The following is a 23365-nucleotide window of genomic DNA, read 5'->3' on the forward strand; positions in this document are numbered from 1 at the left end:
AGAACCAATTAACCAACTCAAGGACCAACTTTTTTTCTTTGTAAGCATGTCTTAAAAATGTTGTTACCCTCACGTTTTATATCTGATAAATGACTTTGTTATATTGAAGGGAAAAGAAGATATTTAGAAAAATGCAGGAAACTAAACCCTTGTGGGGCACCATTGACTACTATGAAAGTCATTGGTGTCCCAGAACTGTTCGGTTCTACACATTCTTCCAAATATCTTCTTTTGTGAAATGTATATTGGTTTGAAACAACTTGAGGAAATGATGTCAACAATTTCATTTTTGGATGGATTATCCCTTTTGGGAATTGTATAAAAAGTATATATGAGTGTTTTCTTTGGAATCGGGCAAATGCAAAATGCTGTGACACATCATGTCAGTTTTATGTCTTAAAGGGACAGTCCCTCCCAAAATGAACAGTCTTTCATCATTTTCTCTCTATCATGTTGTTCCAAACCTGTATGACTATCTTTCTTCTGCAGAACACAAAATATATTTTGACGGACTCTTGTAACCAAACAAAATGTCCCCTATTTTTTCGCTTCCATTATACGGATACAAAACGACATTTCTCAAAATATCTTCTTTTGTGTTCAATGAAAAAAAGCTCATACAGGGTTTAAACAACACTAGGGCTCATATTTTTATTTTATTTAGGGCGTAACAAACCCTTTAATGCTCACCTGATTAGCAGTCTGGTCGGTGAGAGTCGACATGTGTTTGCATCTAGGAATGGGAATCTTATTTCCACCGCTTGCCGTCAGCATTAGGACCAAATCCACACAAGTATTAAATCCTCAAACACGTTATTCAAGCAGAACTGCGGCCGTATGCTCGGGTAAAATTGGGACACACTCCACTAGTTAGACATATGGAGCGCTGAAGGCCAGCTGCTTGGCTGTACGTCGGTCTGTACAAGTACAGAACAACTTTCATCTGAAGTACACACGGGGTAATGGTGCTCCTGTACTTCCTGGGGCAAGGTCCACAACCCAATCTGGAAAAGTTAAGTGTCTTCACCAGCAATATCATTTTCGTTACTTCAACATAATGAGGCATCTAACAGTAATGTCGGCTCACCTTCTTTTCAAGAGACCTTCTAATTAATTTCTTTTTTTAATTGATGAGTTCTGAAGTGGTAATTGTCTGAAGCCGCACCATGCTGATGTTTCCCTCAGGGCTTTGATCTTATTGTTAATGTTTAAGTACAAGCTTTGTCTGGCATTCAGATACAAAAGACAGGGTAAAGAGGTTAAGAAATGCAAGAGCTCGACAAGATATCTCCCGCTAAAACGCGCAGACGTGAAAGCGAAAGAACGCGTAGCTAAGTCTGGCTGATGGCACATCAAACTCTTTGAATACATTCTCTTGTCACAAGGTCGTGAGGCCATTTCTAGAGGTCAGATCTCTTTCATATTCTCTTTAGTCACGGATCATGTGACATCATGTCCCTCAGGGCCAGAACTAGGAAACTAGCGCAGATTGTTCTATCATCTGTTTACTGAGTTAAACATTGAACGATTCCACGGGTATCATCAAATTCACTTAATGATCTGTTAATCAATACAAGCTGTTTTGTTGCCTTTAACACCGGGGAGATGTTGAATATCCCACTTCAGATAAAATCCTTTGTACTATGATCGATCGGCAAATCCTATCGATTTCGAATTCAAAAATGAGCAATGGCTGTTTTCAGGCGTGTGGTTAATGAACTGCTGTGCTGTTTGATAACAGTGTGAAAGAAAGGAGGCGGTTATAGCAGAGAGATGCTCGTGACTCGATTGATGCTCAAGGTGAGAGTCCTTACCTTTTAGCAGGAAGTAGAGCATCTGTTAGGAGTCTTACTTTACAATACAGGCCTGAGAGATAGAGTCGGGCTATAAGTGACGCTGGAATGGCAACAGACTGACTTCAGTGAATCCATTAATATTTTACATTAGTTATGAATTTATCTGAAGCAGAAGTGTGTAATTTGTTTTCACATTCAACATCAAATAAATAACATGGGTAAATAATATCCTTAGCTGCACTGTAGCCTAAACTTTTTTTTTCAATAGTTGTTTTTTACATTTAGTAAAAACAATCAATTCGTCTTAAATTTTCAATCTCAAATCATCCATTTTTTTACTTTAACATTACTATTGCACACACTTTGGCTACTTATTGATACAAGAAAACAATGTCTTGTGTAAAAAGAGATTATGGTCAAGGCCAGAGACGCAGTCCTCCCTTGAAAACAAAAGTACATGTTTTGGAGGCGGTGCATTGAGGGTTATCTCCTGCAGCGTCTCAGTGATCTTAATTGTGACATAAAATTACAAGTGAAAAGGGAGAAATTTTTGGTTTGGAAAAACAGAACTTTTACTATCAGTGTAGTGTTTGAGCCTGCAGAAGATCACCATCTCATCTTCGAAACAACAGCCGACCCTCACCATCCTCACCAGAGTATCATGGAGCCCATTGCATGCCCAGAAGATCTGTACTCTTGCATTCTATAGTGTTCAAAACTTCAACCTCTTCCTCCTATGAGCTTTTTTTCATTCTTTATTGGTGTTTCAAATTATATTTTTAACCTCATTAAAACTAATTACACCATATTTTCAAGTCTAGCTGCTGCATCTCTAAAAGATGTCTGTTGCTTTTAAATCGAGCTAATTTTCAACGAAAATTCTTCATTTGGAGTTTTAATGAGTTCTGGTCAACAGATGATTGCTTCGTGTGCATCTGCAGTTCTTTTGGGGATGTCTGTTTTGACATTCAGACATCATTCGCTTTCATTCTCTGAGGTCCCTCACTTCTGCTCTCCAACAGAGCGATGCCCGATCCGCCCCTCGCTGCTTCAAAAGGTGCTTAATCATTTTAATATGAAAGCTGTTAAGTGCCTGCAACAGTCACTTTGATGAAATGAAGAAGATTTAAAGAAGCTTCCACCCGGCCTGCTTCTCATTCATTCTGTACATTGTGCTTTCATCATTTTTCATGCTTTTCCTATCCAGAACCCCTTACACTGCTTCTCATTTACCATCTATTATCTGTCCTCTGGTCTCTGCTTTTTTAATATCTCATCACTGTCTTTTCAACTTTTCAAGTTTCTGGGTCTTAAAGACTGTGGCATGTCAATTAAATGTACTTAAATCAGTTTGGTGAGATGTGAGGAGTTTATCTTTGCACCTATCTGATCATATTTGGTGAGTGCAGCTTAAATCTGCCTTCCATTTTATTTTGTGTGCATACAGAAAACAACGTAACCGTTTGACATATACCTTCAGCCGTAGGTAACTTTTGAACTTGAGCATGTAGGTCATTCACCTGGAGCATCTAGAATGGAGCAGTAAAACCCGGACAGAATGCACTTTAATATCACATTATGCAACCTAGCTGCGGATTCATAAGAGTAGGTCAAAGATTAAGGGACGTATGACCTCGATATTGGGTGACGGACTTACATAAAATGGGCGACTTGAGAGTGTGAGTCAGTGTGATTGTTGTTTGGTTATTTGGAATCCTATTTTCTCTCCCCCATCCGCTGTAAGTGGACTGTGGAGGTGATGTATTACCATAGGTGTGTGATACAGGGGTGGCCGAGAATAGAACAGAGACCATCAGAACATGATGCATCTGCTGGTCTGTCTCTAAAGGTCACTTTTGTTGCATTTATTTATTTCATTTTATTTATTTATTTATCTGGAACGTTGCATATTGTAGAGCAAGATGCTATTGTCTTTTTTTATCTGTAAAGATGTTGCTTTAGGAGAATGGAATTATGTTTTGTTTGAATATGAATATTGTCAAGGATCATTCCCATTATTGTTTAGATAAATGACCAAATTTAGACAACTGTTGACATTGAAAATGAATGCTCACAGCAGCTTGATGAATTTTTTGTATTGTATTATATTTATATTTAAAAAAAGATTATAGACAACAACATAAACAAACATGATTTGGCCCAAACTTCCGCAAAGAATCAACAACTGTCGAGTAGCTTTAATTGAATTTAATAATATTGATATACAATAAACTATTAATGTAAATGAATATGTAACCAAATACCGTCCATACGTTTTTTCAAGCCAGGCACATTTATAGTTTATATTGAAACCTCTGTTGAGTTTTCATCTTAAGCTCAAGGTGACATATTGTCGCTGCCCGATACCTTGTATGTCCAAATCCGCAGTTTTCCAGGAAATAGAAAAAATAATAATAATGATTTATTCATAAAAATATGGAGAGACAATGTTAATGAAGGAAAGCAGCGATATGTTAGATTACTGGTGTATTTAAGTACAATAATCTATAGGTCAATTCGACAGGCATCTCCATTTTCTTTACATTTTTTTCATTGCTGTTTAAAAAAATATTGAGAAATTGGAAAAGATCTCATTTTGTACCCCATTGTTCATTTTTTTAATTTGTAATTCAATGAAAACCGACAGTGGCGTTTCTGCCTCTGTCTACTAATGCCTTTCATAAGTTCTGTGATAACTGCTTTGAAGTAATGTATGCACACTGGCACATTGCACCTATTTTCCGGCTAATTTAAATAGCATTCAGACATAACAGAGGACCCCCTGCTTTGTGGAACTTCTGCTGCTCTGATTCTAACATGATTATTAAAAGATGCTCCATTTTTCACATTCCGCTTTTTTCGTTTTGCCAGAAAACATCTAAAACACATCTACCCCAATCTGAGGTGTTGGTTAATGTGGTTTTTTTTACAAACACAGAAACACCAGTAAGTGATAACGAGTCTCTATTTACTTATTTATCTCTTCCCCTGTGCTGTTACCTTGGTATCTTACAGCCCTTTGGCAGTAGCAGAACTTCGTAGTTTATTTATACCGCGCCTCATTATTTATTAAAAACTCAGTTAGTGGGGCAGGCTCGAGCACTGGGGAGCCGACGCGCTGCCGCGTTTCATCCTCCCGTGCCAACTGGGGCTCCCTCCTGCCCTGCGCTTCGCACCAGCTCCGGGGAGGCGCAGAAACAAAGACGGGGCCGTTAGGGATTGCCACGGAGCTCCAGGCTTCAAAAGATCTCTCCCCCAAAGACATGGACATGCACACGGAGAGGCTCGGCAGACCTGCTGCATCGCTGATTCAGTGGAAGCGTTTTGTTCTTCTTTAGGATGCTGGAAGACCAAAGAAATGAGATGATAAATAAATAAAATTGTTGAGCTTCCATCTTCTTAGCGAGACAAAACAAAAGGATGTGGGTTTCTTGTTACTGTCTGCATACGAATGCTATTAGCTGGGAGTTAGTTAGGAAATTTAGGAAATCGATGGCATAATTCATACAAAAATGACATTTTATTTTGATAAGAATCTGTTTGACCGAACTTGATTTGTCAAGATCCAAAATCACTCATGTTATATCATAGACTTGTGTCAGGAAAATATATTTTTGTTTTTGAGAATATATAAAGTAATATAATATATAGTGTGATATATAAAGTCATACGAACCTCTTTCATGGTGCTTTTGCTGCACTGTAAAACAAAACTGATATACTTTTCAAGTATTTTTGAAATACGGTCAAGAAACCTGAAAAGACTGCCATTTACTTGAAAAACATGTTATTTAACAGTATATATTCTGTCTATAGTTTCCAACTTCATGGGAATTGTTTTACAGTGTGGATGTTTTGAGCTTAACCCATTCATGATCAACATGAGCTGAGTTATTCTTTATAAACATAAAAACATACAGGTTTAGAGAAACATGCGATTGCATAAATAGAGCCAGTTTTGTGAACCCTTCCTTTTTTGGTTCTTCAAAGTTCTTCACACATTGTATGCAAACAACATGTTTGTCTTCGTCTCACATGTTGAGCACTCGGCCACTCTCTGAACAGAACGCGCGCATGTGCCTTTTCCGAGGACACGCTGTTACTAGAGCTATTCCCAGGAAGCCTCAGAGTACAAAAACATTCTCATACAGCAGCATGAAAGGGAAGCCTATGTGTGACGCCTCTCCGGATTGTCAAAGTCCTGTCAAACAGGAAAAGGGCAGCAGTGTGGCCAACCCAATCCCCGGACCGCTGACACGAGCACACACCCTCCTGTCAACACTTGAGCTACAGGGACCTGTAGCTTGACACAGTGAGAGCGATCATATCTTATCAAACATCGGTCTGAGCGACACTTCACCGGAACACTGTTAACTGTCCAGAAGTCAAAATGTTGGGCTTTTTTGCGCCTGATTTGCTTACATGCGTTTGACAAATATTTGAGCGATTTGTCAAATTCGATCCTGATACTTGATGGGATCAATTCTGAGGAGCAGTTTAAGTGTAATTATATGATATTATATATTTGACCCCATGTAGAAAATATACCTCTTCTGATAAATGTTAAGTATATAGAACGGGATTGTGTAATTTTGAAGCAGTGACCTTTGTTTCTGTATGGCATGGAAGAGCGCACACCAGATATTTCTGTACAACGTGATTTGTTTTTTTACTGAATATCAGATTTCTGGATTAGTTGTATGTAACACAGATGTCAGAATCCACGGAGGGCCGGTTTCCTGCAGAATTTAGTCTCAACCCAAATTGACCACACCTGAGCCATGAAGGTCCTATTTTGAAAATAACAACCATGTGCGTGGAGCGAAGTAGGACTTAAACTCTCATTTGTGAAAATAAACCAAGTCAACTAAAATTATTCAAAATAAGCCAAAGCATCATATAATAGTGATGCGAACAGATGAGGATAAACCAATGAAATTAGAGCACCTGAACTAATTGTTGTGAATTAATATCTCTTTAATATCTTAATCATGTCTCCTAGACATCAATGAGATTACATGGAAAGCAAATAAAATGTTTGATTATGTTTTTTGCATGTCCGATATTTCTTCCAACTACAAAACAAGAGATGTCAACAATGTCATTAACTAAGCTTGGAATCGCCAAGTCCGCAATCATGAGTCAATAATATTTAAGATTACAATATGAACTCAGACATTTCTCCTCAAATTTACCCCAAATCCAGATTATTTTATCGACCCTCATTATAGCTTCCTACACTTAATATATGAAATTGTGTCTTTTGTATCTATTCTTGTCTTTCCTAAGCTATTTTAAGAGTAACATCTGAGACCATGTTGATACTTATAAGAAACACATCTGAGAACTCCATAAAATCTCCTCAGCTATGAAAGAGCAGCGGCCCTTTGTTCTCTAGGCAACAGTCATATGAAATTGCTTCAATACATTGACCAGAACGCAATAATCCGGTTAATTTCCTAGTATCTAAAATTTGTCAGGAAAAGACGCGCATTGAGACAAGACCATGCACATAAAGAGTCAGAGACATGTTGTGTGGGTAGAATCTGCATTATTTCTGCCAAGAGCCGCAGAGCAGGTGTCTATACTGTCATCTGTAATAAGACGTACTGGCAGTGCTGTGTTTTCTTTGATCATATGAACAGAGCAGCATCAAAGGGACAGACAGCGTTTAAGGTTGCGAGATCTCCTGTGAAAAACGGGGTTTTGCATAAATTAGCTTAAAGCCACATTGTAGAGATATTTTATGGTAGTGTGAATTTAAACTCTGCCTGTTTTATGGCTACATTAATTCTCACCCATCATTCAGGTTCCTGATATTTGAATGCTGCATTTTACTGAACACTCTTTTTTTGCATGTTATCCCTATATTTGAATTCTACCGTACTAGCTATAGTTTTACTGTGGTCACTCTTACCTATAGGAAAAAGTACACGGGATTCCCACACCATTTAGTTTACATTATTTCTCCTGCACTTGCACAATGTCTTACTACTTTGGGCTGTAAAACAAATGTTCTGTTCTGTATTTGCTTCTGCTGACATAAGCAGTAGAATAAACCCTCAAATAACAATGAAATTAGAGAGGGAATTAGTCATTTCACTCCATGTACTTTGGACTGAAGCACTTGGCAGGCTACAAGAACTCACCCCCTCTCAAAGTTCAGACTTTGTGATAAATCTGCTAGGTATTTTTACTTCTTGACCTAAAACAGTGAGGAATGAACTTTTGTTAAGGGAGAGCTCACCAAAAAATATATAATAATAATAATCATTGACTCACCTCGAGTTGTTCCAAATCTGTGTTAATTTATTTGTTTTCATGAACACAAAGAAAGATATTTGGAAGAATGCTTGTAACCATATAGTTCTTGGCCATCATTGACTACCATAGTAGAAAAAAATATACCATCATTTGTGTTCAACAGAACAAAGAAATGTATAGCTACTATTGTAGGCAATCTGTTTGCCATTAACTGTTTGGTTATAAACATTCTTCCAAATATCTTTCTCTGTGTTCATCAAAACAAAGACATTTATACAGGTTTGGAACAATTTGAGGGTGATTCAATTTTATTTTTGGGTGAACAGCTCCTTTTAAGGCGATGAAATGGTATCATGGTATATCAGTTATATCATATTTTGCCACTGATGACATCAGAAAGGCAAGACGATTCTCACAGGGTTCCCCCACTGGACACCAACCAAGTACCTGCTCTAACAAAAGAGCACAAAAAAAGAGAAGTGGTATATAAAACACTATTCATGTAAAACCCTGAGAATTTTTTCCTTTTGTTACAACTCCTTGGCCCACAGCCAAGTTGACTAGTTGCAAGTGGGAAAAAAGGGATTTTTTTTGCAGCCGCAGAGTTCTTTGAAGTTTCCACACAGCAACAGTAAAAACATGTGAGCGATCCTCAGGCAACCCCACCCTCTCGTCCACCCTTCTCAACTCTGTAAGGTCGAGCTCACATTTTCCGTTTCCAGTCCCTCTCACAGTACACTTTCCACACGAAAATCACTCTCCAGAGAGAAAAATCAGAACTGCTCTACATGATTAAAAAATCATTTTAATTTACGTTTTATTCAACTTTTTTTGTTCTGTTTGTTTTGGTCGTATCACTTTTTCAGACCTGGAATGCGCATTAATCATAAGCACCGATCGTCCTTTCAGAGATTGCAATAGGCTTAAATGACTCTCCAAGATAATTACACTGCCGATAATACATTTCTCAACATATTCCCCATCAATCCCTTTGGGATAGAGTCTCATCTATTGCTTTGATATACCAGCAGCTGTGAATGGACCTAGTTATAACCTATATCTAGTAATAATCTAGATAGATTTAATGAATTATTGGTTAGAAGCCCTTTTATTGTTCTTCACGGGCACAACCTTGAAGAGTTTAGCTAAAGGTCCTTTCTACCCGAACAATACTCAGGAAGTTGTTGAATGTTTTAAAATCCTTAAAAAAAGGAAAACATCACTAATAATCTAAATGCATACGTTAGATGCTGAAAGCAGACATGTGTGATGCGTTAAAGCTGACGAGTCTCTAAGTCCGGTTCTCATGGTAAAATGATCTACGTTGGTTACTGAGGGACTTTTGGAGGAAGGTCGGAAACTCTTTGTGCATTTGTGGCATACTTTGGAAAGGATGTAAAGTTGAAAAAAAAAACACAGCGTTGCAGTGTGTGCTGGGATTTCAATGTTAAGTTAAATCAAAAGATGTTTCCATCCTCTGGAGTCTCCTAAAAAAACATTTTGAAAGGTAAATTCCATGATTTTCAATGATTCCAAAAAAAAATACCATTTGCACCAAAATGCAATGAAAGATCAACTAAAGAATCATTTTAAATTGGTAAACCAAATCTTCCTACTTGCTCTAGATAAGTTAATTGACTTAGATAAGCATGATAAGCTTAAACAAAGCCTTACAGATAAAGCCTAATCCTGCAGAGTTTGGCATCTTAATGAATACATACATATTACACAGTTGTCTTCTTCATAATAGAGATGACAGCACCATCCTAGCCTGTGTTCTTTTAGTCTAGAATGTGATTGTAATCATACACCTTCACAGGTAATATGTGTGCTAACGAAGGAGCTCCAACAGGTTCTCATGACAGATGTGGCCGGCTTTTTCAGTAACAGAGGGTGTTTACCAGTGTCAGTCATGGTGGGACGCTATAGAGGACTATTGAGAGAACACAGCCAGGGGGTGTTTAAATGAAAGAATTGTCATGTTCGTGTGAACTATCTCTATGACTTTAATGTCATCTAGATCAGTGTTTCTCAACCAGGGGGCAGGGGTCTTAAAAACCTTTTTTATTTGACCACGCTTTAAATAAATAATGAAAGTAGGTATAATTTTACATCCGACAATGCTGGGAGATTTTAACCGATACCGGTACAGTACCTGGAATTCGGTGCCGGTATCAAACATTACCTTTTTCCGATCCTGTACTCTCTGTGTAATAAAAACATTTATTTCAGCCCAAATCTTTTTTATAAAAAAAGTTTTATACACTGGATGAAATACATTAGAGATATTATTCTAATTCTATTCTTATTCTATTTCCTCATCAGACACATAATCACTTATTTATGTGGTGTGATAATTTCCCTAAAGCATAAGGCCGCCACCATTAGCAGACCCTTAGATAATATACCAAACACTTAAATAGTTCACAAAAACTATTTTAACATCATCATTACTGAAATTAACAGATTTTTTTTTATATTCTTTTTTGACTGAATATGGAAAGAATAACATATTATATACAGAATAGGATGGTCCGGTAGGCCTACCCAACCCTGAGTATTGTAGAGTAGAGTAGAATAGAGTAAAATAGAATAGAATACAATCTTAACATTGTAATTTTTAGACGGTTTAGAATAAATAAACAATAGCAAAGGTTGAGATTCACTAATTCTCCTTTAAGATAGTGTGCAGTGTTTTTTTATCCATCCAACACAATAAGATCAGGAACGTCAATTATAAAAGTAAAAGTGTTCGTTTTTGATTATACGTAAACATTTCATGATCCCATTTAGCAGCATCAACCTGTGTTCAAATCTATGTAAATGATTCATGTTAACACCCAGGCTTCACTTACAAAAGAGCACAGCTTACGTGAGAAATAAATTCCAAGCATCGTGCCAAAACATGCTCAATTAGAGCATTTCCAGTCATCGCAATATGTCACCCTAATCACCAATGTGAGAGTAAAGAGAGTTTTCTCCTCCCCTTTAAAATCACTGACTGTCTCTGTCATATTCTGCTCTCTGGTCTCCTAGCTGAAAAATGTGTCTGCTCCTTGCCTTTATTATACCTCTAAAATTCATTTCATTAATCTCTCTGAAATAATGTGTGTAAGGTTGGAATCCCTGAGCTTGTCATCTCCCCCCCCCCCCATATGGAGAAAGGGACTTTAGTGTTGGGGCTTAACACTGACCCCATGCCGAGGGTGTGTTGAGTATTAATTGAATGTGTAGCTAGTTTTTCTCTATGGGACATCCTTTGGAGTAGTAAAGCACATGATTAATCATTAAAGCTTTGAAATTAAAACAAAGAACGCTCCATTGCTGTTTCTTCTACTGGAAATGTGCACCTTGAATAGTTCTCAACATGTGCCCTGGGAGAATCGTTTTCTTGATGTCTCTCAGCTCTCGAATAATCAAATGCAGTGCAACATTCCTTTGTTCAAAACAGTCTAATTCTGATTGGAGGTTCGCAGCTCAACCTGCCATTGGTTGCACCGAGACCAATCGCACACTGCAGCCAACCTCGGTTGCTACATCTCTGCACAGATTTGAAAGGACTTGCTTGGTACCCAGCGATACTATTGTTTCAGAAGTGGTGCTTTTCTTTTCTCTTGATGATTCTGAAACCCGGTAAATTAAATTTGGGTGACTGGGAATGTCGAAAATGGGTGGTCTTGTCATTTGCATAGGCGACACAAAAAGGCGTTTATTTGATCTACCTCTCAGACGCAGGAGCCGGCCGCGTACGCCTGTTGCTCTGTAATCCTCGCTGAGAACCTTCACCAAATAACATCTGAACATCATTTCTTAGAGATAGTTAAATTGCTCAAATAAAATTCTACTTACACATCATCTGTGAGCTCCTTATCGGGACCGGAGCTGGTAATTGAGGTGTGACCCAAATAACAGAATTTAACGTGCTTGTGAATCTGAAGTCTGGAGCTTCGCTGACCTACATATTAAGGGAACATTGGCAAAACAGCCTCACAATCAATATGCAGTCTGGCCTCATCTCACTCGACACACAGGCTTCCTCGCATTGACTCTCTCTCTCTTTGCCTCTCTCTCCCTTTACCCATTGGCTAATAGGAAGGCTGAGAATTAAGGCATATGTTGTGTGTTTTCAGCAAGCCAACATGCCACATGAAAATGGCCTTGACAATAAGACGTTCTGGAAATGATTTTTTCAAAATCTTGTATTTTCATTGTAGGTGCATTGGAGTGATCCTTTAAACTCTTGAACACAAATTTAGGTGTCTATCGCTGTCTCTTCCTTTTTGTCTCAGAGCCCTCCTAGAATATTTCACTACTAATCCATATATTACCAGTTTAGTTTAGTTAATTTTCTTATTTTTTATTATAACTTTTAATTTATCCAAAAATAAATTAAATTAAACTGGTATAATGAGGATTCATTTTTACTTACATTTAGTAATTTAGCAGACACTTTTATCCAAAGCGACTTACAAAGAGTTAAGCGAGCAATAAGCGCTATGTCATACAGGAGGAATATTACAGTAGGTGCCAATACAAAGTTACTGGTTCCAACAAATGCTAGACCACTAGCTGTTGAGAGAAAGGGTTAGGTTTTTTTTTACTTTACTTTAATTTACTTACATTACGTAAAATGTATTTATTATTATTTTAATTTATTTTCAAATGTGTTCAAAACATGGAGAATACCATTCATTTATAGGTAGCTAAAACTGGGTCCCCTGGGGGGCCCAAGATGGAAACTTGGGGACCACAAATTTTGTGTCATTATATGAATTATAAAGATTTAGCATCAATGTTATGCAATCAAACATCAGAACAATTAGACCGCCAACAAATAGTATAGATGTTCCAGCATAACAGACTCTGTTTTAAAATTCTAAGTTTAAGATTAAAAGTTTTTATTTGTGAGGCACTCTACACAAAGGGCCCCTACAGCCAGTTTGAGAACCGCTGGCTTAAAAAATTATCAAATTACCTAAAAATATATTATAAACACGCAAGGGGTAGAGAGTTTGTCAAGGACAAGCATTCCAATAAAGAAATCTGCAGATCCGGTATCCTTTGCAGTAGTCAGTGACGATCCACTTTATCACTTTTTAAATGGATGTATGACATATGACAGGAAATGTATGAAGATATATGACAGCCCGTGGTGGTAAGGTCTCTTTTTGTTCTCGCTCTCTCTCTGTGACCTGGCAATCTGCCGAGTCAACTGACGGTCTGATTTGTCCCTGTATGTGAAGACCGTTGAAGCAGAAAGCACCCTCACTCTGAGAGAGCACTGGGAGTTAAACTGAATAACTCTTCTCAGGCACTCTGTGTTTTAAAGCGCCACTTAAGTTGCTCGGGGACGGACAGATAACTGCTCGCTTATGCACTTGTTGGTTCATGTGAGGTAATTAGTGACACCCCCACCATCTCGATCACCATCACCCTTATCACTCATAACACAAGTCTATACCGTAGGTGACCGATATAGATATTTGAATTTGATTTAATGGCTTTTTAATGGGTAACCCATTAATAATGGGTTATTAATAATGTTCTTCAGGATGCTGATGGAATATTTTATTGACGCTGCATCAGATCTAAAATGCCTGCAGAAGTCAGAAACCCTAAAACCTTTCTGTACTCTATTTTATTCTAGTCTTCTAGTCTATTCTAGTAAACAAGAAACATACACAAAACAGATAAAGATCACCACTTAACCACTGGGAAACATTCATACCCTGGATGTAATTGATCATGACAGATGCACTTCCTCTTGCTGGCAGGCCCAGTTTTGCTTTTAAAGAGCCTGAGAACTGGATTGATTTAAAGTTTCCTCCTCCCTGTTCATAACAATAAAACAAGCAGACTCCAAAGGAAGCACCCTACGTACTCCTCACCTCCACAGGGAGGGACTCGCCTTCCATTACACACGTCCTGTGTCTCCAACAGAGCTTCTGAAGTTTGGGATGGTTGTTAAATCATCAAGCAGTCGTTGGGTCACAGGGATCTGAATGTTGACGACTATCATTAACTTTTTAAAGGGTCTTTGTTTGTGTTTGTATTTCTAAATTTGTTTTTATGCCTTCACATATTCAATTCTGTTTTATGTTTGCATTGGAAATAACGTTTAAAGAAAAAACACACCATGTGATGTTAAAGATTTTTAAGGTTTATCTATTTGTATTTGTGAATTGTTAATCAATTCAAACAGGTAACATTTCAAACGAGTCATTGTGATAACAAAGATTTAGGCACCACAAATGTCTTAATGATGCTATTTAACACAAACACAATGCTGTGGATGACGTTTGCAGTTCTGTGATCTTGTAAACCTGCACTAAACACTCTTAAGTCCATCTTCTCAAGGTTTGGATATTAGAGGAACGTGAGAGAATGAGCGCTTTTGTTCTCTATCCCCTTTTAACACCTGATAAGATCCTTGGTTTTAAAGCATTTGATGGACTCCTCGAACCTCTTCTTAGTGCGTTCTGAATGATGGCCATTCCGCTCATTTGCATGACACTTAATTTATTGTCCATTTTTTCTAAGGTTCATTATGTGCTCCTTTTCTTAGCGCTTTAATCAGCTTTCTTTCTTTGATTGTTTCACCGTGGATCATCAACTCTTTGGACAACAGATTGCGAATTCACAGCAGTACATTGATTCTGTCAGTAGATTGCTGGATGTTTTTTTCTGTTCATGGAATTTTTTTAGCGTGTTTGGTATCATACAGCTTCAGATTAAGACCGCAGAGTGCAAATTACTTTGTAAGTATATTGTGTTTATATGTTCCACAATGTAGCATTTAAGCCATGCAAGAAACAATTATTAATGTTTTTAGTGTCTGAGGAAGTGCCGTACTGGTGAAGAAAATCCGAGACAGAAAGTGCAGAACAGAAAGGTTAAACCATGCCAATGTATACAGAGAAAGAAACTGTGTAGGCCTACATAAAAAAAGGAAGGACGAGAAATTTATTATAAATTTAAGGACATTGTGTGACATGATGCAACATCCCTTGGTGTCTTCAACACTGGAAGTCGGTAAAGACAACCAATCAGATGAGACTTTGCAAAATAACATTTCAGTTTTGTGACAGATATGAATCAGATGGTTAAGGAATGGACTGCGACTACTTAAATTATGTTCCCGAAGTCAGATCCTTTTCTAGTCTCTTGATGCCCTGGTAGTGAGGTCAATGCTCAGCTCTACTCTGTTCGCTTTAATGGGCTCTTCCTGCAAATCTGGATTTGTAACTACTCTTTGTTTTAAAATCTTAATTTCTCTTGCTAATCTGGAAACCCATAACCTCTAGACTAAAAGATTTAGTCTAAATTCCCAATGGGATCTTGCAAAACTCATTAAAAGAGCTCATTTAAAAGCTCAATCGTTAACAGTTGCAATAACTGGATGTTACATATGAATATCCAGCTCCATTTTTGATGAAGTAGTTTAAACCAAAATAGCTTAATACAGTATAGGTATCTCTCTTCTTTTAACTCCAAGGAGAAATGTTTCTTTGTGTTATCCTGGTACAGTATGTCGTGATGGGGGCTGGGCAGAGAGGAAGGAGAGAGCTTTTTTTATCAGAGGAGGCAGACAGCCACACATAATCAGAGAAGATTTAGCTCAGTGGAGTTTGCTCACGATTCCCAAAATCTGTTTCAAAGGGATGCAACAGATCAGCAGTGTGCATCCGACAGCTGCATCGGTGGCATGAAAATTGGAATTTGTAATGGACATAAGGAATTTTGGATGGGAGTTTCTTACCAGTTTATTTGGTGTTAAATTGCAAACGTCAGGCGTAATCCTTGTATTGCTAATTTAGAACCATATTTTTTGAGCCATATTTTTTCTTCTTTATACTGTATTTTATATTTCTACATCTTAAAAACCTTTTAGTCTGAAAAAATATTTCCCAATGAATTGCATTTCTTTCACTTCAAAACAATAATTTTATTAAAACCATGTTTTTGAAAATAATGACTTGGAACAAATAATAAAGAAAAGTCAGTAAGAGCCTAAAATTGTTTAAACTAAAGAACATTTTTACAAATTCTAGGTAAAAGGCTGCTTTGAATTTATAATAATCATAATAATTAATTTATTTCAGATATTTTCTAGTCATAAATCGTCATAAATTTGTATGTCTAATTGGAATCACACCAGGTGACACATTTGTGACATTTAATTCAAGGACGCTCTACACAGAGACCCAAAAATCACCATTGCTCAGATCTGAGGACCCCACAGCATAAGACCAAAGGCAGATCTGTATGTCCTGTTCTCAACTTTCCGTCCATTCTATTTGCCCTGCTGCCTGATGTCTAAATGAACACCACACACTCACATGCAAAGCCACTGATCAAAGCCGTGAGGAAAGATCAAAAAGGGACACATACCTTATCTGACAGGAGTACATAACTGTCTTAAACAGCTCCATGCTCCTCAGTGCTGAGCTGGGGCTCTCTGGGCCTCAAATGGCCCCTTTTTGACCTGATTACAGTCCTTTTCCTGCTTCTTTGAACCTTTGAAGATGGGCTCTGAAAATGGCATATATTCCAGCAGCGCTTTCAAGACCAAGGTTTTACCTTTGACTACGGCCAAGAACAAAACTGTGCTCCCTCTTTGCATTTTTAACATCGAGTGGTTCTAGATGCCGCTCAGAGATGCCTGGCTTTTTCATCAGGAAAAATGCTCACTGTATAGATAATAATCAATGTCCCTCTCTCTCTTTTCTTAATGCAGTTCAATTGAGACAGTGTCAAATTGTTATATATATTGGTTGATTCATATCAAAGGATTGGTATAGTTTTTTATGTAATGTAGACAGTAATGTTATCTGTGATCCTGTAAGCAATTCTGTTGTGTATATTTGGTGAATGAAACTGTAATGAATGTGTTAATGTATCAATATAATGCTTTTCTATAACTCACTTTCTTTCAGTATTTGTCACTTCAGTCAGATCTCACAGGAATTTGTCACTATGAGGTGGCCAATTCATAAAAATTCATACGCACTGTAAAAAAGTTTGATTTACTTACTTTTTGTAATTTACCTAATTAAAGTAAATTTACTTAAAAAACAGCGTGCAATAAATTCTCACAAACGATTTTCAAGTCAATTTGCTTACAAACAGTGTGAAAGCACATTAGTTGTTTTTTCGCTTGACCTGATTTTGTGCAGACAGAAAAAAGCAATAATGCACCACCCGAAACCCCACCCCGAAACCTGATGTCATTTTTGTCAAATCAGATCTTCCTAAAATCGTAAAAAATCATGTAAATTAGCTTGAAAATACTTGCCACAACCAACACAAACACAGTATTCTGTTTTGTTGTTTTGGTTGTATAAACAAACATTGTCTATGTAATATGCATGACGTCACCATTTTAGCACATACACGCTTTCATCGTTTTCACAGAATCAATAACGGCATCGTTTTCAAAGGCGTCCAGTTTGCCTCCACGCTGTTGTTGTGTATATTTACAAAAACATTGTTTTTAGTTGAAATCTGGGTCATGAATATTCTTTGTATCCTGACCCGCCGCTGTTGATATGTATATTTGTGGCTAAAAGCGAAGAATTGTCATAGTGAAGGCATCTGATGCTTAGGTAAGCTTTGGAGTGCTTGAGTGCTCTACGGATTCCTTATCCTCATCAATGTTGTGTAAAGAAAGGGAGTCTAATCCTATCAGGTCCGCAAATCCTCCTCTGGGGCCTCATCTCCCAGGAACCCAGCAGCAGAACACAGGGTCCTGGTTCACAGTGTACTCCGCCAAGAACAACCCTGGCAGCTAGCCAGCTCCGGTCTGGTTGCAGGTGAGAACTGCGGTTCACAGGAAACAAAGACGACATTTGTCTTCAGCGCCAACATGACTTGTGACATCAGCGTGATACATCATAAAAACTTTCCACGGGGAGCCATTCTGAACAGATAAAGGAGCACAAAACATGATTGTGTATGCGCGCTTGCAACATGATCATGAACCAGACTTATAGCGCGACTATAAATGTCACTCATACCATATGTTGCTAGTAAAAAAATCGACGCACCCGTTGTCCTCATTTAAACTCGCAGCGCTGGATTAACACAGCTAATGATAAAATTATGCTGAAACTGAACAAATGGGGAGGAGTAAAACTGAATCCAACTCATTTTAGTCCAAATAGAAAACGGATTGTTGGATGGACACAGACCATCCATCCTTTGTTTTTACGACTGGCTCCTATCACGTACTAACACCGTCTTAAATTACAGACAGAACATTTTTTATTTTAAGTGATCTCTGTACTGTCTCAGCCAAGCTGACTCTAAATAAACAGAACTTAGGCAGACAGTTTGGCTTACAAATCATGTTCCCAAAATATTCATAGGGGCAATGAATGAGTTATGCAGTTATGTGCCGAGACTAATGATCCGGCCTGCTTTATTTCTGGAATACTGAGTATGGAGGAGTTTGTGTGCTGTGAGAAAAGAACAGTCTGGCCATACCGATGAATTCTCTGCCGTCTTAATATTTAACTCAAGCTATTTCAGATAGTGGGATGTTGTCCGTGAGCGATCACCTTTGGCTGCTGGTAATGGGATAATGTTTCTAGTGAATGCACAGGTGAGATCAAGGATTCCTCCGGTTGAAATTGGAATCCCGGGTCAAATGTGACATGCCGGTGGAAAGTGAAGTTAATTTTAGCCAACACATCTTTTTCTGGTAATTGAGTTTTGCTCCTTACCAAGAATGTCAAAAGTCGCTCAGAATTTAAAATGTGATTAAATAGTTCCTTCACACATCACTATTTCTTAAGGTCCTTAGATATACTGTATCGCAAGGCAAAAATAATCGTTTTCAGTCACTTGCAACACACTTGCTGGCCTTTACTTTGTGCATTTATGGAGTAAATGTTTTATTGTTTCTTGTGTGTCAACAGTTGTCAAGTGGAAAAAAAGAAAAGAAACAGATTTTGGAAAAGCCTTTAATTTCCCATTTAAAAAAAATATTACAAATTTAAAACATTGCACAAGACTTCACAGTCTCAGAACTGACTGACATCTATTTCACGTCAAATATGCAGAACTTAAGTTCAGACACATCTGAGACGGGTGATACCACCAGATCTAAACAACACATATCTAAATGACCCCTTGCGAATCGCTCGACGCTGTCTACCAGGTGTAAACATGCCTTGAGAGACGTTAATCATCTTTTTTAATCCCCAGGTAAGCGTGCCCTCACCCGATGATATTATTTATTTATTTGAGATATGTAGCTGCTTGTTAGAAGCCACCCACACAGATTCGTCTTTTTAATAGAGTCGAGGGCAAACATGCCACAATCCTCCTCGCTGGGAGCCGCTCCATTCCATTTCTATGAATTAGCATTTTTATTAATCCAGAATCACTCACTTGAATGGGAATTATCGCTGGCAGATTAGTGCAGTTTTCTGCGAGGCTTTTTTCTGGCAATCTATCTTTGCGGCGCAGAACACATAAATTCTCACTAAAGAGGGAACACAAACACATGCAGGAGGGGAATGTGGTTAGAGAGTCAGGCGTTTAATCCTCCATCATTATCTGGCTGCCCTGCAAACAGCCATCTGCCAGAGCTTGCAGCTTGCACAGGGCTACGGTTATGAAGGGTGGGACACACCCAACACTCTGTGTTGACCACATTGCCTAAATTAGCACCTCTTGTATGTGCAGTGGAAAACTGCCCGTTGTTCTAATTTACTACCCCACGCTCATATCTCATCATTCTGCGGCCAGGAAAGAGAGAGAAGGGGGTCAAAGAGAGCACTGTTTCAGCGGAAAAATAAAACACCCCCTTCGTACAGCTGTGAGGTGCCAGTAAAAACACACGAGTCAGGGTTGTGCAACAAATACAAAAACCATGAGTCATCTTTTGAGATCAAACATGTGGTTAGGGTTGAAAAAGCAGCTTCCCGGGTCTAGCGGAATGCAGCAGTCTTTACGTTAATCAATTAGATGAAAATACAAGATCAGCATTCACGGACAGTTGGGTCGGTGGAGACTGATGTATAGACCGCAAAAAAATAAAAATCTTAATTAGTATTTAGTTTTAGAATGAAAATATTGAAACTTCTCAAAAACAAGACAATTAACCTAATTTATTAAATTAAATTGTGTACGATTTAGAGAGTATATCCCTTAAAGCATAAATCGATCTGCATTTTATGTCTGCTTAATACAAGAAAATAGATTTTATTCAAAATCAGGTCAATTGAAAAATGTCTGAATATCTTAAAGCAAAAGTTCACCTAAAAGTGGAAACTCTATTATTATTTACTCATGTCATTCCAAACCAATATGGCTTTCTTCCTTCTGCAGAACACAAAAGATATTTTGAAGAACATTGGCAAGCGAACACAATTGGCCCCTATTGACTTCCATTGTATGGACACAAAACTACCGAGACATTTCTCAAAATATATTTGAGACATGATTGGTAATTTTTGGCTGAACAAATCCCTCTAAATCTAAATATCTCATCCAATTTTGCTTACGTTTTCATGTGCAACTGGAAAACACGACGTAAATATGAAGGATGTCTTTAAAGAATTGCTTCTTGCATTTAAAAAAAAAAAAGTGATTTGATGTCCTCATTAAAAGTTCAGAAAGACAGTCCAAGTTGTGCATCGTAAAATAAAGAATGTCTTTGTCAAACACATAGAAGGAACCTTGTAAACATATTGATGAAATACGGTGTCCTGTTAATGTTCACTTCGGGTCTAGTTTATAAAAGAGGCCAGTTTGCTAGATTTAAATGCAAAGCAGCAAACAGAGAAAAACAGACGAGGAATGGATTTATCAAGATAATCCGCTCTACATCTGTTGAGGATACATAATAAGATGAAAAACAAATGTATTATTTGGTTGCAACTTCATAGAGATACATAATTTCTACTAAGGAGCACACACTTTTTTATTGTTAAATGTAGCTTTCCTTAATGATGTTAATCATCTAAAATTAAGTATGTGAAAAATATCTATCAAGAAGTAGACTATTTGTTAAACAAAACATTGTATAGATGATATGATCTTGTTACAACACAATGATTTGCACCGCCTTACTTACTTTCATCACTGAATATTAAATCACTGACAGATTAATGGTCTGTCGAGCATACTTTAATCTGTGTAAATCAGTTCTGCTAAATCAGTTGTACATAAAGAGTTGGTCTATGGGGATAATGGTTCCCTGGCACATTTAATTTTATTTTCTCCTAAAACACAAACTAACAGCTAATAGCATTATACCACTTTCTTGATTGTTTTTATTACAATACCATTTTCCTGACCCATTAGGTCAATACAGGGCAACAATATGCATTTCTAAATGTATAGGTTTAAATTCATCTTAATAATGTATGGATTAACTAAAAATTTAACTATTTTGAACAAACACAAAACATAAATTGTGTGTTTAATGATTTATTATAGAATTTGAAACAGATCAGTGTCTATTTGATGTTTTTATTGCTTGCATATAAGCCGTTATGGATTCATGTCTGCGTCTGTGATCTGTGTATTATATGCATGATGAACAGCCTGTGATGGTTTGATTAGTCATCGCAGATGGATTGAGAGCTTCCAGAGGCAGTTTCATTAAGCTAACACAGCAATATATCCCCACACCCATTAGTGACCTCACATAGACACCCTTAATGCACACACTCAACCCATATAGGCCTGTTTACAAAGTTATTCTCTGAATATCAAAATGCCCATTTTTCCGTTTTGATGGGACTGAACAGACTGTTAGCAAATGATCACATTTAATGCTGTCTTAACACTGCAAATGTAGATCAGAAGAGCATGTTTGATGTTGCTTAAATGGGTATACATGCATTTACACAAAACTAATAAAAAAGAGATCTTTTGTAATAATAAAATAATGCACTTTTTTAAATAATGGTTTAAAATATTGAAATGTTTCATTTATTTAATGTTTCGCCTCTATTTATTTTATGTTTAAGTTTCAAACACAATTTTTTTATGAAGTTGAATAAAATAACAATGTTTTGAAAACAAAATGTTCCTGTACAGAATGAGATTTCAATGCTGAGCAAATTAATACTGTACTCATGGATTATCATTCCAATTCCCATAATCTGTTTTGACATGATGACTTCACTGATAAACATGTTTTTCATGCCTAGGAACAACAGACAGACATTAGTCTCTCTGTCTTGTTTATGCCACTATTGTGTTTTGTTTGTTTCTGTTACAATCCTGAAAACAGGCACAATTGTAGAAACTCTGTGCATTCCTAAATGTGTACATTGTCTTTCATTATATTATATTTAATACAACGAATATGTTGTTAATATTTTATTGCATATGACACATTTTTTAAATATTTTTTTCTCTTGTGCATTGCGTGAGCATTATGATCAAATTGAGTTGTCACTTCCTGTCATTTTCATGCTACTTCATATTATAGAATTATATAATGCCCTATATTCACCCTTGTGTCATTCAAACCCTGTCTTATTTTTTGCTGCTGAACACAAGAGATATTTTGAGAAATGCCTCAGTGGTTTTGTCAATGGACATCAATGTTGTTTGCTTTCTAAAATTCTTCAAAATATCTTCTTTTGTTTTTCCTAGAAGTAAGACAGTCATACAGATTTGGAATGACATGAGGGATAATACATGATGAAAGAGCTTTCATTTTTAGGTGAACTATCCCTTTAACAAAAATTCTCATGATATTTACCTTTAAGTATTAATATCCGCTCGTGGAAAAGGACTAATATATGAGATGTGTACACACACATACTCTTATGAAGTGTTGTGAGTGCAATGTAAGCACTGTCAGAATTTATGAAGAGGCTTGTATAGATACATGACGCTAGACTCAAGAGACGATGTCACCTTGATGCTTTACAAATATTGCTCATTTCAGGAGGGTTTATATGCTGTGGAAAGCCATTGACCTAATGCACCACCCCCTCTCTCTCTCTCTCTGCTAGACATTGGTCTATAAATTATCATTAGAGAGGTGTATTAGGGGAGGTGAGTGACAGGAAGTTAGTGGTAAAATGTGCTCCTCGTGCTTATCTAAAGTCAATTCTGCATCAGTGTTATTGTGGCATTGCTTAAAGAGAGATAACAGGCAAGTTGGCAATGTAAAAAATATGCATTTTATTGTAGTTTAGCAAATCATCATCATCCTGTGTGTGAAGAATCAGGGATGAGTTTCCTATTTTTATATAGAAAATGACCTTAGCTGTGTCCTCGTGCAGCTTGTTTGTATGCACAGATGGGTTGGCTGCCATGAAAGGAAACACCACA

General features: G+C 37.3%; 1 protein-coding gene across 1 annotated transcript in view; it reads right to left on the reverse strand.

The window, feature by feature from the left end:
- Positions 1-1009, reverse strand: part of LOC130412844 (xin actin-binding repeat-containing protein 1) — a 53814-nt gene extending 52805 nt beyond the window's left edge. Inside the window, exon 1 of the mRNA XM_056737623.1 lies at positions 691-1009. The gene's annotated coding sequence lies outside the window, so the exon portion shown is untranslated. The remainder of the gene's footprint in view (positions 1-690) is intronic.
- Between the last annotated feature and the right edge of the window lie 22356 nt (positions 1010-23365).

Source organism: Triplophysa dalaica, chromosome 23 (assembly GCF_015846415.1).
Source record: "Triplophysa dalaica isolate WHDGS20190420 chromosome 23, ASM1584641v1, whole genome shotgun sequence".
Lineage (NCBI taxonomy): Eukaryota > Metazoa > Chordata > Actinopteri > Cypriniformes > Nemacheilidae > Triplophysa > Triplophysa dalaica.